Raw genomic sequence first — 15,398 nt, forward strand, 5'->3', positions numbered from 1 at the left:
TACTAGGCAACCTGTTGGCCACCAGACTGTTGCCGTACATGCCAACATGTGAAGTGGCTTTACAAGACGTTGCAGAACATTTAGCAGCTAATTAAAATATTGGAGAATTCTCCAGAGGAATGGCCTGAAGCTGCAGTACTTATCATTGATATGTGAAAAGTGTTTAACACATAGAGTTGACAGTTCCTGCACACAGTGTTTGGAAAGTTCTGGCTGGATCGTGGCTTTTGTAAATGGTCGCCTATAGTAAAATACTCACCTATAGGTATAAGATGCACGGTGATGTGATATTGGCATAATACTATATCCAGTGTGGAACGAGGCAGGGTTGCCCCATCTCCCCCCTCCTCTTTGTACTGGCAATGGAGCCCTTTGCTGCTTGGGTTACAACGCATGGAGGAGGTTTGGGGATCCCACATAGGGGGCAACTAATACGGTCTCCCTCCATGTGGAGAACTGGCCACTTTAGGGTTAGACTTAACATGGGACAGCGCAGAAGTGCACTGGGAATTTTGAAACAGTGGACCAGGCATGGAGGAATTGGAGTCCCTGACTTCGAGCTGTACTATCTTGTGGGTGCAACTTATTGAATTGTCAGATGATTGGGTCTTCTAGAAGTGGGTGTGGCCCCCTCAATACACTAAAGGACAGGTAGAAAAATTATATTGGTGTTTTTTTCACAATAAGGAGTGAGAACAAATAATGGACTACCTCAAAAGATTGTAGGAACGCCAGTCTGCCGAACATTCGATACAACCATTTGCAAAGAGCCTACAAAGATCCCACACACTATCAGTAGACTGTACCCAAGTGGGTTGGCAACCTGCCCTTGTTATCAGGAGGATCAGGCAGGATTCCTTCACATGATGTGGGACTACCCCACAATGAAGCGGTTTGGGCTGTGTTTCGGTGTACACATCAAGAGTACAAGAGGGAGGTGCCACTTCACAACCATTGTGGCCTGTATATTGGGAATAACCCCAGCCTGAAGGTGGGAAAAGTCCAAGTAAAAATGTGCGGTTCTGTTACTGGTGCTAGCCAGATTGGTTATAGCCATGCACTGGAAGGGTAGTGCGGGTCTTCCCGTCAAACAGTGGTGCACGACTGCAGCGAAATTCAGTAAGAACGCAGCACTACACAGAGAGGAAACCAGGTGTCAGAGGAAATTTTCAATTGCTAGACACTGAGATGAACTAGCATCTTTCTTCTCCTGAGGGATCAAGAACAATGACAAACCACCTTATAGGCACTGCATTCCATAAAACCTGTAGCTTGAGTAGAGGTGTATATATGCAAAGTTGAAATGTGCTACATATGCATATATGTTGATCTACTTTGCAAGGACCTAGTTGAAGGGTCTCAAGTGACTTTATCACTAGGGAGCCCCCTGTCCCTATGCCTAACGATGGCACATGCAGGGATCAGTCACTTTTCCCTCTTGACCGTGCAGCCTTGCCAACATTACATTATTACCAGAAGCACCACATACTCAATACTTGGCCCAAATCCAGCTCAGTTATTGCTGGGATTTTGACTTCCACAGGGAATATATTCTGATATGTGTAAATCAATTATCTTTCAGAGGGACCTTAGGCTCACCCGGGGCACCCCGCGCACAACCGCAGCATGAGTGAGTAGAAGTTACACACATGATTTTGGCCAAGATTGTGGGGTACAGTCTATTGGAGGGGCCAAACCGATGTTGTGAATGTACAGTTGTGATACAATGATGGGGTGAACTTTTGGTGTACACACTAGAAATACAGTATGTTGTTGTTTGTAAAATGCCAGTAAAAACATGTTTTTTTGGTTTTTTTTAAAGGTGTTCGCTGCATCTCGCTGCTGTGTTTTGACAATATATATATATATATATATATACATATATATATATATATATATATATACACACACACACACATGTATATAGAGCTATAGATATGTCTGTGTGTGTTTATGTATATATATATGCCTGTGTGAGTAGATATGTATATATATATATATATATATATATATATATATATATATATATATAGAGAGAGAGAGAGAGAGAGAGAGAGAGTTATAGTTACTTCACTTAATTATAAGTGGAGAATTTCAGGGTTTTTTGTTTAAAATGTTTAAACTGACATTTTGACTTACCTATAATGTCACTTTAGCCTTTGTTGTTTTTTGGTAATTTCTAAGGTACTTTTAAATGAAAGTAAGATATTATTACCACATCTAACTATAATGTCACTTTAACCTTTGCTTTGTCCAGTGCCTTTCTAAGGTTTTTTTTAACATCAAGTAAGATTTTACTACCATACATAACTATGCCAATCTCCGCTGTGCCCGGCTGAAGTCACAGGGATGTGAAAAATACAATGGTCAAAGAACAATTATATCAAATGAGCCACACTAATTCAGCAGGAGATTGGTTACGGTGTGGTATGTAGCCGGATTTGCATTTTAAAGCTCACTGTTGCGAATATATATCTATAGTATTTTTTCCATTGGAATGTTCACAACATTCTCACTGACAAGTAGTTTCTTTGATAAAACTATATAGAACACAAATGATAATATGTGGAAATCAGGTTTCAGCAAGTGTGTATCATTTGCACATCACTATGTAAAGTGTCTTGATTTGTTTTGGTCCTGTTAAAATATTTGTACCAGTGGGCGTGGTCTGGCCGTGAATGATGATGGGTGCGTGCTAGAAGAGCTCTGCATGTCAACAGGCAATGTGAGGTGACGGTGAAGCCCAAAGAGCTGTTGGGGCATCCTAATTAACCTCCCTCATCCCCTGAGATAGTAGTGATGCTCCGACCACCAGACCCGGACTGCTACGGCAATGGAGCAACTGCTGCGAACTCAGCGGCCCCCATCCTGACCTCGGGCCTATGGCAGTGCAGAAAGCCCTGGGCTCAATTTCTGATGTGACTGGAAGGTACTTGCCATGCACCCATGGGGCGCGACCGTGACTGAGTCTGCTTTCATACTGGCCTCTAACCGCTAAAAAGGGCCACCAGGAGCTCTGCCCCCCTCTTCACAATGGCACTAGGGCCCACCCTGCCTGATCCCACCTGCGCACACTGCATCAATGTGCCAGATAGCTGCCTGGCACAATCCCTAATGCTGCTCCTAAGCACCTGAGAGGGGTGACTATTAACCAGCAGCACCACCCTGCATTCATCCACAAAAAACAGAACACGGAAGAGGAAGAGGGGCCCGTACTCCCCTACTCCTCTCTGGAAGACGAACCACTTTGTATCCTGCCCTCCTCCCTATGATCCAGTGAGGACTCTGAGGCGAGCTCTTCTGCACCATGAGAGGGCCCACCTTCCTCCTCAAATTTGGCAACTGCACAGGCCCTATTGCACAAGACCTTCAAGGGTCGGTCGCCCTCCAACTTTTCCCACACCACTGGGCCCAGGAGCAACATATTGAACCTGCAGCACCCCCTGACTTTCCCACTTGCTCCCTCCTTACTGGTAACACCCTTCGGAGCAAGAAATCCACTTTGTGAACAGGCACTAAGTCCACAGGTTCAAAAAAAAAAAAGGGACCGTCCCTGGCACTAAAGCCCTGCACTATTGCCTGAACCCATTGGGGCCCGCTCCTGCCCTCGATCTGACTACTCTCCCCTCTAAACGCTGTCGTGGGGTGTTCTGTCCACCACACCGTTCTCATTCTCTTCACTCACTTAAGGGACACATCTCCATCGATTGCGGGAACCTGAGCTGACGATGCCCGCTGACAAATCTACCAGAAATCCTGCCTGCCAACTACTTTTCTCTGAGGCCCCCTCTCAAAAGTGGTCCATGTCCTCCCAACAGACACCACCCACCTCAGGCACACCAGACGCCCCTGCAGGGCCAAGGACACACATCAAGATGGAGCATATCCTACAGGATATCACAACAGTCAGCAGGCGTTTGGAAGGCATGAACACCAAGGTCCAGGACCTCGCTGCGGAATCCCATTCCGTGCGCACTGACATTGCTCAATTCCCGGACAGGGAGGCAAGGATGGAGCACCGCCTCATGACCGTGGAGGACTAGCTCAATACTATGCTAGACAGAGACCAGGGACTGCAATATCTCTGGAGCAAGCTGACAGACCTCGAGAACAGGATCCGCAGAACAATGTCCACTTCTTCAGATTTCTGGAAAGGACAGAGGGCATGGATATCAGGACCTTCCTCAAGGACACCCTTCCCACCCTTACCGGTCACACTCCCCCCTCCCCCTTGGAGGTCCAGCAGGCACACAGGAAGGGTCCGACACACAAATACCAATCTGGGAGAGCGCACCCTGTCATAGCCTGCTTCCTAGGACATGAACAGGTGTGCCAACTACTGACTGCTGCCTGTACCCATGGTCCATACGACTATGAGGGCCATGAAATCCAGATTGCTCCCTACTTCTCCTGTGACACCAATGACAAACAGAAGGCACTCTTGGCCCTTCGTCTGCAGCTACGGCAACTCAACATTTAATTCGGCCTGTTTGAACCCGCTCGTATGTCGATAACAAAGGATGGCAGATCCAGAGACTTTTATGGCCCAGTGGCATTACACCACTTCCTGGCCGACCTCCTTGTTCAGCCAATGGAACACACACTGTTGGACACCCTTACCGTCTCTCCTTCGTTGAACACATGCTCTCCTCCCTCTTCCCCCAGCGGTCACTGGGACTCTGGCGGGAACCAGAAACGAGGAAGAGTCCCAGAGGGACCCTCTAGGTCACAGGATGGCAGGGACAAGGCTCTGCAGGCAGTAGCAGTCCTCAATCAGGAGCAGAGACAAATCCACATCCCCGCTGAAACCCTCTCCCACAGGGGACTGAGGCTCACCTCTCATCATGATACACTGCCCCACCGAAACTGCTAATACAATGAGGACCTCATGACAACCACCCGATGGTCGGCTAAGTATTGCAACTACACCCACACGAACGATGTCAGTTATGTTCCTATGCTTAGACCCCCCTTGCGCCCCCTCCTTCGGGGAGCCCACGGAGATTGCTACCAACCCTGCCTCTGCACCTTGGCAATTACTTGGCCCATGTCTTTATAAAGCGTATGGCATGTATGGAACTAGGCCCTAGTTTCCTATACAGCCTTACCCTATCACAGACTGCAGTTTCCACTGCCCTGTTTATAACTGCTTGCTTAAAACGGATTGTTTTTGCTAACACGTTGCAGACCCTGCTTACATGGATCCTAGATGAACCGCCATATGAGGCCCTGTCTCACAATAGCGGGTGCGGCATGTTTGTGTGAACGAAGGTTTGAGTGGCGATGCTTTTTTATTTTTTGTAAGCGCGAGGGCATCTAGTGTGTTGTAACTTGGGCTGAAGTTGTAATAGTAATATATTTGGGGTTTTTAAAGAGATCTAAATTGATATTCAATCTTATAAGAGTTCTTGGTATGAAAATTCTCCTTGCATATGTTTTTGTAGTTTCTTTTTAGGATATGTTTGAAGGGTTTGTGTTGAAGGGAGATGGTGGGTTCACCCTGGTGTGTGGATTGAAATGTGATTAGGGTACGGGTGGCCATCAAGATTAATGTCAATTTGAAATTGAAGGTAGAGAAGTTGAAGATGAGAATAAGTCCACTGTATGGCCAGTGGGGTCCGGAGGGAAGTTTATGTGTTGGACTATTCTTAGGGTGGATAAGAGGTCCAGGAAATGTTGTATTAAGGCAGAATTGTCATACACATGGATGCTATTGCTGAGGTATAGATGGTCTTTCAAGTGCTGTAAGAAGTTGATGTTATGTTGAGGTGGTTCACAAATGGATCTTGTCTGCTTTACTTTTGCCCGTTAGGTGCTCAAAGAAGTGGAAAGGTTTCATAGTTGAAGAAAATGAAATAAAAATAAAATAAAATCTATAAATAAAATTCAAACTATAAATAAATAAATTAAACAAAAAATAATAATAATGAATAAATAAATTAAATAAAAGTAATGATCAAACAATGTGTGTGTATATATATATATATGTATATATATATATATAAATAAATAAATTATAAATTAAAAAATCTTATATTTTTACTCTCTTGTAAGCTTTACTTTGTCTACCCATCACCACGCCATGTCTCTATCAACCTATCCTCCATCCCCACACTGACTCATCCTAAACCCGTTCTACTACTTTCATCTCCTAAATAACCCTGCCTAAGCTCTTCCCTCCTCTTCCACATGTACCTCACCCAAACCTCAGCTTACTACCATGATCTCATAAACAACCCTTCTAAATTCTCCCTCATTTATCTCACCTTTGACTCATCCAAAACCCCTCCTGCTACTATGATCTCCCTAACCTTTACCGGGGACTCTTCCCTCCTCCATCCCCCCTTTACTTATCCCAAGCCTCATCCTATTACTATAAACTCCCAATTAACACTTCTGAATTCTTCCCTCCTCTACCCCTCCATTACTCCAGTCAATCCAACTAACAAACTCACATATCCGCAGCACAAATTAACTAATAATAATACTAAAACTGTACTCATATTTCCCTATACTAATCCATCACTAATTCCTTTTGGGTTCCGCAGTAGCATGCAACTCGCCGAAAAGCGCTTTGACGCCTCGTCAGGGGTAGTAAGCGCTATATAAATACTATTACAATACAATACAATACAGTGTTTAACACTGCAGGTCCTGTTTATATATCATCTGGTCATGCTGCTGTATGCAGCCCTATGAAAGAATTTCTTTGTACTTCTATTGAGCCACCTGCGTCCAAGCGATTAGGCACCCTACGTAAGCACAATATCCAGTGCTGGACGTGATGCTTGCCTACAGCTGCCTTGCCTTGCATTCACAGCTGCATAACTTGGTTGAACTGGCCCCAGCTACTGTCCAATTTCCCCTAGCCCCCTGTACCCCACCCTCCTCTCCCCTTCCCCCCTCCATAGGGAGAACCAGGACCCATTACCAATCATCCTGTGCCCTATCACTGTCCCCACCAACCCAAAGCTTCATGCCACCTGAGTACTCTGACTCTTTCCAACACATTGCCAGATCACTAAGTGGCCCTTGCCCATGCCATAATGTGCCTGAGTATACCCAATTCACACAACTCGGGATGCCCAATGGCTCTCTGAGCCCCTCTCCTTGGTACGGGGTGCTGACAGTCCCCTTCGCCCCTCCCTTCCTCTACCATCTCTCCCTTTCTCTTCCTTTTCCTCCCCTCCCCTCTGGCTCTATTACTGACCTGGTTCTACATTGCCCACCTCCCTCTGCCCATCTCCCTCCCTTTTTTGGGGGCCTCCGGCGCTTGAGTCGTGCAAGTTAAGGCCCACAGTTCAAAGTTCCCAGCCCTCGCCAAGGGTTCTCCCTTGCCTCAGGGCTGTCTCACTGATCTCTTTTTCCTCTGCCTTCTCCCTTCCTCCTTCTTCCCTCTTACTGCACTCCCTCATTCCCACCCCCTTGCTCTTGTCCACATGGCCACCACCATCCTCACTGTGACCGAGGAATTTCTACTGTTTCGCCTTTTCCCTCTGCTTCCCTCCTCCATCTCTGCTCCTAGCTTACAACTCACCCCCCACAAACTACCCCACCCACCACCCAGATGTCCCACACAGGACGCAAAACAAACTCTGCATTTCATGCTATCTCCTGGAATGTCAACGTCCTCATGCATACATCAAGCAGAAAAAAAGTATTGCCCTACTTGCAACCCCAGCTCGTAGACATCGCCCTACTGCAGGAAACCCATCTCTCCCACCTTGAATCTGAGAAACTTCGTCATGATTGGGTGGGACGGACAATACACAGCAGCTGCCCCCCAAACTCAACATCGGACTCTGGCCAGTTGAGGAAATGCAGTGTTGCGATCCTTTTACAAAAGTCATTACCCTTCACTGTCTTCAAGACCTGGTCAGATCTGAATGGCTGCTACGTTCTTGTCAAAGTTAGACTCAGTGACCATATTGTGTGCATTAGCTCCATATACGCCATAGAGGCACTAAATGCTCTTTCTTCCTCTAAAGCAATCGCCTCCTGACTGAGAGAGGAGCCACATACTTCCTCCTGGGAGTAGACTGGAACCTGGCCCTTGATGCAGTGCTTCACTGCACTTGTCCCCTAGACCATTATAGCATGCTGACAGTGCCCTCTTGGGTGATGTTATGATGGATCATGGCCTGGTGGACCACTGGTGTCTCTCCCACCCCACAGACAGAGAATACACTTTCCTGTCACTGGTCCATGGCACTGAATTTAGGCTAGACTATTTCTTGACCTCCCAAAAGAGGGTAGACCTGATCAGGGAATCCTGAATCCTAGAGGTGGCGCTTTTGGACCACTCCCCTGTCCTCTCTCTCTGGATTTGGGACTCACCTCCCCTGGACGCAAACCATGGCACCTGAACATCTCCCAATACTGCACACCCCAGCGCAAAGCCCAGTTGCACTCCCACGTCTCTACCTACTTAGAAAACAATAAGGGTTTGGTCTCTTCCCACAGACTGTTATAGCCCGCCATGAAGGCAACTACACGTGGCCAGCTAATGATGATGCAGCCATTGCCAATGCCCAGCGGCGCTCTCAACAGAAAGACATGGAGGACACGATTACGACCCTTACCCGCATTTACAACGCGGATCCTCCCCCCCCCATCCGCCATAGTTTTTGAACGGGCCAATATGGACCTCAACTCACTCTATACCTCCAAGGTGGAGTACGCCCTCTAAAGGCTGAAGGGGCATCATTATGAACAAGGAGAGAAGGCAGAACGCCTCTTAGCGGCACAGCTGCAACAACAGGAAGCAGCACTAGCCTTACCGGCCATCAAATCCACAGACAGCACTATCCTTACCTGCCCCAGGACATAGTCTGCAAATTTGAAGATTTTTACTGGACTCTTTACACAATGGAGACGGTAGAAGACTCCGCCCGACTCACTGCATTCCTTTATGACATACCCATACCCAAACTCAACTATGAAGGCAGGAGCTTACTGGAGGGCAAAATTAGTGAAGAGGAGATCACCCAGGCCATTTCTAAACTTCCCTACCATAAAGCAACAGGGGAAGACGGATTCCCTTCGGCATTCTATAACTTGGCAGGTGAGGATGTGGTTGACTCCCTATACGAGGCCCTTTGGGAAACTGCACACAATGGTTCCTTATTTTCCATCTCCATCAAGGCGACAATAGCAGTTCTCCCTAAACAGGGAAAGGACCCTCTGTTCTGTGGGAGCTATAGGCCCATCTCTCTCCTGAACAGAGATATCAAGATCCTGTTGAGAGTACTGGCGGCCTGCCTGCGGAAAGTGATCCCGACCCACATTGATCATACGCATGTGGGATTTGTGGCTGGTCGATTATCTAGGAATCATCTCCGCACCCTTGCTCACACCCTTTGGTCAGCCAGAGACCTGTAGGATGAGGCCATTCGTCTATCTCTAGGTGCTGAGAAGGCATGAAGGCACCTCTTTGAGATTCTGCGAATGGTGAGGCGCAAAAACAAGTATATGCAGATCGGAGAGAGGATACCATTCCCCTGCACAGTGTACTAAACACTTGGAGATGATAAATTGTAATATATACTTGAAAAGCGCCTAGCAAGATCTGCTGTTTTGGGACTGTCTCATTAAGAAAGGTGAGCACTTGTCCCTGTATGATTCCTCACCAATGCGACCTGTAATTGTTTGAGAAAGGGTCCGGAGGCTCAACAATATGTGTGTATAATTGCTAGCCATGCAATGAGAATGATCTATTAAACCATGTCAGTGCAACGTGAAAACCACCAGGAAGAAGCACTTAGCTATAAAAAAAAAGGGCAGGCTGTAATTGCAGTACCAATCCCATAATGCCTTGGACTATATATAAGGCATGGCTACGAGAACTGTAATTGACCAGAACCACTTGATAAAGACTTGGACCCTCATTACAACTTTGGCAGGCGGCAACCGCCGCCCGCCAAGTTGTAACCGCTGTGCGGCCGCCAATGTGGCCACACTCCTGCGGTGGCCATTTGGACATCCCTGCTGGGTCGGCGGGCAGAAACCGAGTTTCCGCCCTCCGGCCCAGCGGGGATGACGGCCGCAACATGGAAGCCGGCTCCAAATGGAGCCGGCGGTGTTGCGGCCGTGCGACGGGTGCAGTTGCACCTGTCACGCTTTTCACTGTCTGCTATGCAGACAGTAAAAAGCTCCATGGGGCTGTGGCAGAGGGCCCCTGCACTGCCCATGCGGGCCCCGCGACTCCCCTTTCCGCCAGCCTTTTCATGGCGGTTCCTACCACCATGAAAAGGCTAGGGGGAGGGGGACTCGTAATCCCCTGGACAGCACTGCAAGCAGCGCTGCCCTGGGGGATTACAACCGCCGGGACCAATGTGGTGGGAAACTGCCAATCCCGGTGGTGCGACTGCGGCGCTTCCGCTGCGGTCGTAATCCCATGGGAAGCACCGCCAGCCTGTTGGCAGTGCTTCCGTCGAAACAGCCCTGGCGGTCTTTGACCACCAGGGTTGTAATGAGGGCCATGATGTCAAAACGCGTTGTGGTGTAGATTGCTGCATTAAAAGAACACTGCCTAATATTAGTTTCCGGCATGCAGCGTTTTTCTCCTTTGGAAAAGCATCTGTAAGGGGTAGTGAACTGCACCCTCACGCCACCACCGCTTACAGTTCCTTTGTTTGGATATATATATATATAAAATATGATATTTATTAATGTAAAGATGAATAAGAATTATTCTATTCATAGATTATCTCAGTACTTAATTTGCAAAATAATAAGTGCCAGGGATCAAACCTTTTCCTAAAAGCTTGTTACCAGTGCTGCCCAATGCAGGGTTGACATTTATTTCAGCTACCACCAAGCTCTTCCGGAAAAAGAGGGTGTGTTGCTACATGTTTGGCTTCTCTGCCTGTCACTTGTACATTATTGAGAGTGTAGTCAATTGCACTGCGAATAAAAGGGGCTGGCGAGCATGTGCTGAGCGGGGGCACATGCTGCACCTGACCCTGTCCACCTGCCTGAGCTAGCTGAATGAAGACCTATACATGGGAGGCAGAAAGAGAGGCACTTACTGGCAGGTCCACTCTGAAGTCCCCCCCAACAATCCCATCCAGCAGCAGCACCCAACAACAGAGGGCCAAATGCTGTCCCTGGTGACGGGGTGCGCACAATGGATAGAGGCAGCAATAGCAAGAGGTCCAAAGTGGAGACAATATTTCTCAATGGAAAAAGAAGGCACTCTAACATTACTCCATGAAAGGCTCAGGCAGAGTACATGTTTAGACGAATGGGTGAGAGCCGCTCACACAAGTGCCAGTGTTGAGCACTGGAAACCACCGGCACAACTTAAGCACTTGATTATCTGCTTGTACAGATTGCTAGGCTTTATTTTGTGTTTTCACTTTGTACACTTAACGCACTTTATAAGAAGAACCAGTGTTAGAGACGATCTTTAATCACTATATAGATTAATTGTATGTGCTATTTAATTCAATATAATCACAAAATACCAGTTAATGTGGATGATTATATGTTTTCTTGTGTCTCCAATTCCGAGACATTTCCCTCTCACGTTTCCCACAGAATGTTTGTGGAAAAGCAGAGAAAATTACCAGGTGCAATACTGCAATCAGTCAAACTTGTAATCTTGAAGGATAGTAATTTCACAGAAAAACAGAGACATTTCCACTCTGCATAACATTTACTGCCCACTATGTTCGGGAGTTAGGGGCAGGTGTGGGCCTTCAGTAATGGTATGAGACACACAAATAGGTGGTGGGAGAAATGCTTGCAATAATCGAAAATGGCCGACTGGAAATTGATGCTGGACTGTTCCTATTGGAGCAGGAACAAGAATGATTAGCATATGGCTAGGTCTAATCCAGTCGTCATCAAACTTTATAAAGCTGCACCTCACCCTCCCCCAATGAAAAAAAAACATTATCGGGCCCTCCTCTCAATTTTTCACAATTTTTCTATTAAATTGGCAATGCTTAAACATGTGTAGACTTATTTAAACATTGCAGTTAAGTTCTGAGAAAAATGCAATCAAATACATGAAACCAAACATACTATTCTGGTCAGGCAGGACTTACTAACCTGTAAAAGTACCCACAGTGTGATTATTAGAAGAGGGTGGGAGAGGGGGTGCTGAAGAGTACTTGGAGTCCCTTCCCCTTTGGCACACACTCCAAACTTGGTTATAAATGACTAAACGTGTTAGCGATGGCCCATTACAGAGTAGTTTACTACTGCTTATTTTTTTCAGCTTAAAACAAAGCCCTGTTATTAGCATAAATCTTCTTTCGGACAGAGCCTGGCACCTCCCCCCATGCACTTGATGCCCCCTAGCCTGAAGACCCCTGATCTATTCTGAGGTGGCTTGCTGGGCACAAGAAGGATGGGTTGGAAGGCTGCCCCGAATGATTTCCTGTGGTTAGACTTATTGCAAGCATTCCTCCCTTCACCGTGCGTGTGTTTTATCTTGAATAGCACTAGACATTCCTACAACAAGCTACCCACGTGCTTAAGAAACCACAAAGGTAAAACAGCAACTGCGTGTTTAAAGGAGCTGCTCTTCCTCAAAACAGAGTATACTGACACTGCAACGCATGTGGTGGATAGCATGTTACTGATGTAGCGTGACGCATCTGCTCTGCACAGTACCTGAAGGGGGGAAGAAACAAGTAGTTTCTTCAACAACATTAGTGTTGGCAGGGCCCCAAATTCCCCCACGTCGATGGTTTCAGGAGCGAGCAGGTGATATAAAGATTACATGGTGCTTAGAACACTCTGGGTGGAGGCGCGGCTGCTCCTAGGCCCTGTGGGGTAATATTCACTTGTGAGGTGACAGGGAGTATGTTGTCTTCCCTGTATAACCGGCTCGGCCACCCTCCCGCCACGCCTCGTCCATGAGAAACGACCACCTGGAAGTAACCCGGACAGGTATGGGCAAGGGCCAGCGTGGGAACTCGCGGTAGGGCCTTTCTCTCGCAGTTTTTAGTCCAGAACCCCCACCAGCCTTGGGATGAGGCTGGCATGGAAGTCCCTCAGGGAGCAGGGACAGGGCTCAGAAAACTGGAAACTCCTGCACCCCAGGAGCACGATAAGAGATAGCGACGAGAAGGCGTGGATGGCATCCCAACCCGTGGTCGGGTTCCCACACACATCTGCGGTGTTATCAGAGGCTGAGCCGCACTCAGTGTATTCCTTGGCATTTCTGACCCCGAGGGTCCAAATACCAATCTGGCCTTTTATTAGAGTTGAATGCATTGTATCCCCCGTGCAACCGATGAGGTCTACTCTGCCTTTCATCCTTACGAGGTCGATAAAATGAGCATAATTGAGTTGAATAACAGTAATCACCTGCGGTTCAGCGAATAATAGTGCCCCAAGGGATGAATAGACTCTTTACAAACGCGATTATCTTATGTTAGGTTAAGTTATGTTATATGTTACTGCGCAGTGCTAATGTTTGCATTGGCAGTTGCAAGTAAGTGTGGAAAGGGAGCATAACCGCAGCTCTCATCAGACCTCGTAAGTACAAAGTTCTGCCCTTATGTGCATTGGATTACTTTGCTTTAAAGATATTTTGTTGCAAATGTTTTGAGAACTTTTTTTAATTTGAACTGTGGAGTGAATATGCAGTCCAATATCACCTCTTACGAGTGCAATCTATCTCATACCACATACAAATCTAATGGCTCTGACACTAGGGTAAGGCTCCGAGACTGTGATCTTGGGCACATGTCCGTGTGCAGACTCCAGCGAGGACAGTAGTTCCACATTAACGCGAATATACAGGTTTTAGTGTAACGCTTGAAAGAAAGGAAAAGTGAGAAAGTCAAAACATTTGAAGCAAAAATAAGAGAGTTGATGGGTAAGAATTACATCTATAAGAAAAATACTGATATTAAAAATTATATGACATTTCGTTTTTTTTAAATAACTGGACAAGCTAAACACAAATATATTACTGATGCTTATTTATAGACATCAAATTATATGTTGAAAAAGAATGACGAACGCATTCAGCCGTGCAGTCAAAGGTGGTTTCAGAATATGAGGCTGTCCACTGAGCATGCGTGTGATACATGAGGGAGGCAGTGGCAGTGAGGGGTGTTAAGGGTGTAGCGCTGTCCTCCATTATGCATGAAGCAGAACAAAATGTAGCTTTGGGACCTTAGAACGCTAAGCAGTTCTGAAGAACCCGCTGTGTATTCGGGGTTCCCTGAAATGGCATTTATTTAACAGCATTAAGGTTGGCGGCCCAGTCACCGCAGAGGACCATGACCAGTGCCGCCCAAGCGCAGCCGGCCAATCAGGCACTAAAGCAAAGGGCATCGCGGGGCTTAAAAAAGGGGTGCAGAGTGCACAGCTGTGGGAAGGCAGGACGGGGCTGTGGTAATACACTTGGTGTGAGCGATCTAACTTGCCTGGGTAGGAAGAACTTGTTGAGGGCAATTGTGTTAGGGCTTGCGGCAGTAGCACGACTTTTACACCCCGCTGACATTCTATGGTCTGAAATACTAGCAAGGCCAAAGTGGAGGGGGCCATGGATCACAGGGCGGTGGAAAGATCCAGGATAAAGCAGAACATATCCATGTCCAAGGTGTGTAGGGCCAACTCTGGGGTTTTGTTAGTCACAGGTTCATTAACCTCAGGACACCAGGGTTTTATGAAGCAGATGGCATCCATGTGACAGGGGTGGGCATGGATATGTTCTTGTGAAACCTAGTGAGGGCATTAGAACTGACATGATAAAATGATGAATGATGAATGATAAAAAGAGTCTTAAGTTCTTAAAAGCAATAAGTGTCTTTTGCAGGCACAAAGTACCTGGTTTGCGTCTAAATTATCCGCAAGGGACCGCAGAGGAGGAGTTGTGCGGAAAAGGGTGGTGTGCGTCGGTTTCTCCATGCACACACAGACGATGTGTCGATGTTTTTCATGCCGCCAGGGCCATGCGGCGATTTCCGGCACGCAGACTTGGATCCTCTTCAGGTTGCGGGGTATTTGGATGCCCAGGGGACGATGCAGAGAAATCCTGGGCGTGCAGGACGGAGTCACAAGAGCTGTGTCGATCTGGTGGGTAATGCATGGAAATTTCTGTCGCAAGGCAGGTGCTGCGTTGATTCTTCTCACAGGAAGTCGGGCTGCTTCTTTCTGGCTCGGCTATGCATCAATCCAGAGGGCCGCGCTTCGGAGTTCCGGTCACAACGCTGGTGCTGCGTCGATCTCACTCGGGGAGCCGGGCTGCATCGTTCCGGTTCAGCGTGAGGAGATTTTCTCACCACGATGCAGGCTGTGCGTTGTTGGAGTTCTTTGCAGAGATGAAGTCTTTTTGGCCCTGAGAATTCAGAAAACAGGAGGCATGCTCAATCCAAGCCCCTGGAGAGCACTTCTCAGGAGAGCCAGGGGGCAGCAATGCAGCAGGGCAA

Source organism: Pleurodeles waltl, chromosome 10 (assembly GCF_031143425.1).
Source record: "Pleurodeles waltl isolate 20211129_DDA chromosome 10, aPleWal1.hap1.20221129, whole genome shotgun sequence".
In the NCBI taxonomy this organism is placed as follows: domain Eukaryota; kingdom Metazoa; phylum Chordata; class Amphibia; order Caudata; family Salamandridae; genus Pleurodeles; species Pleurodeles waltl.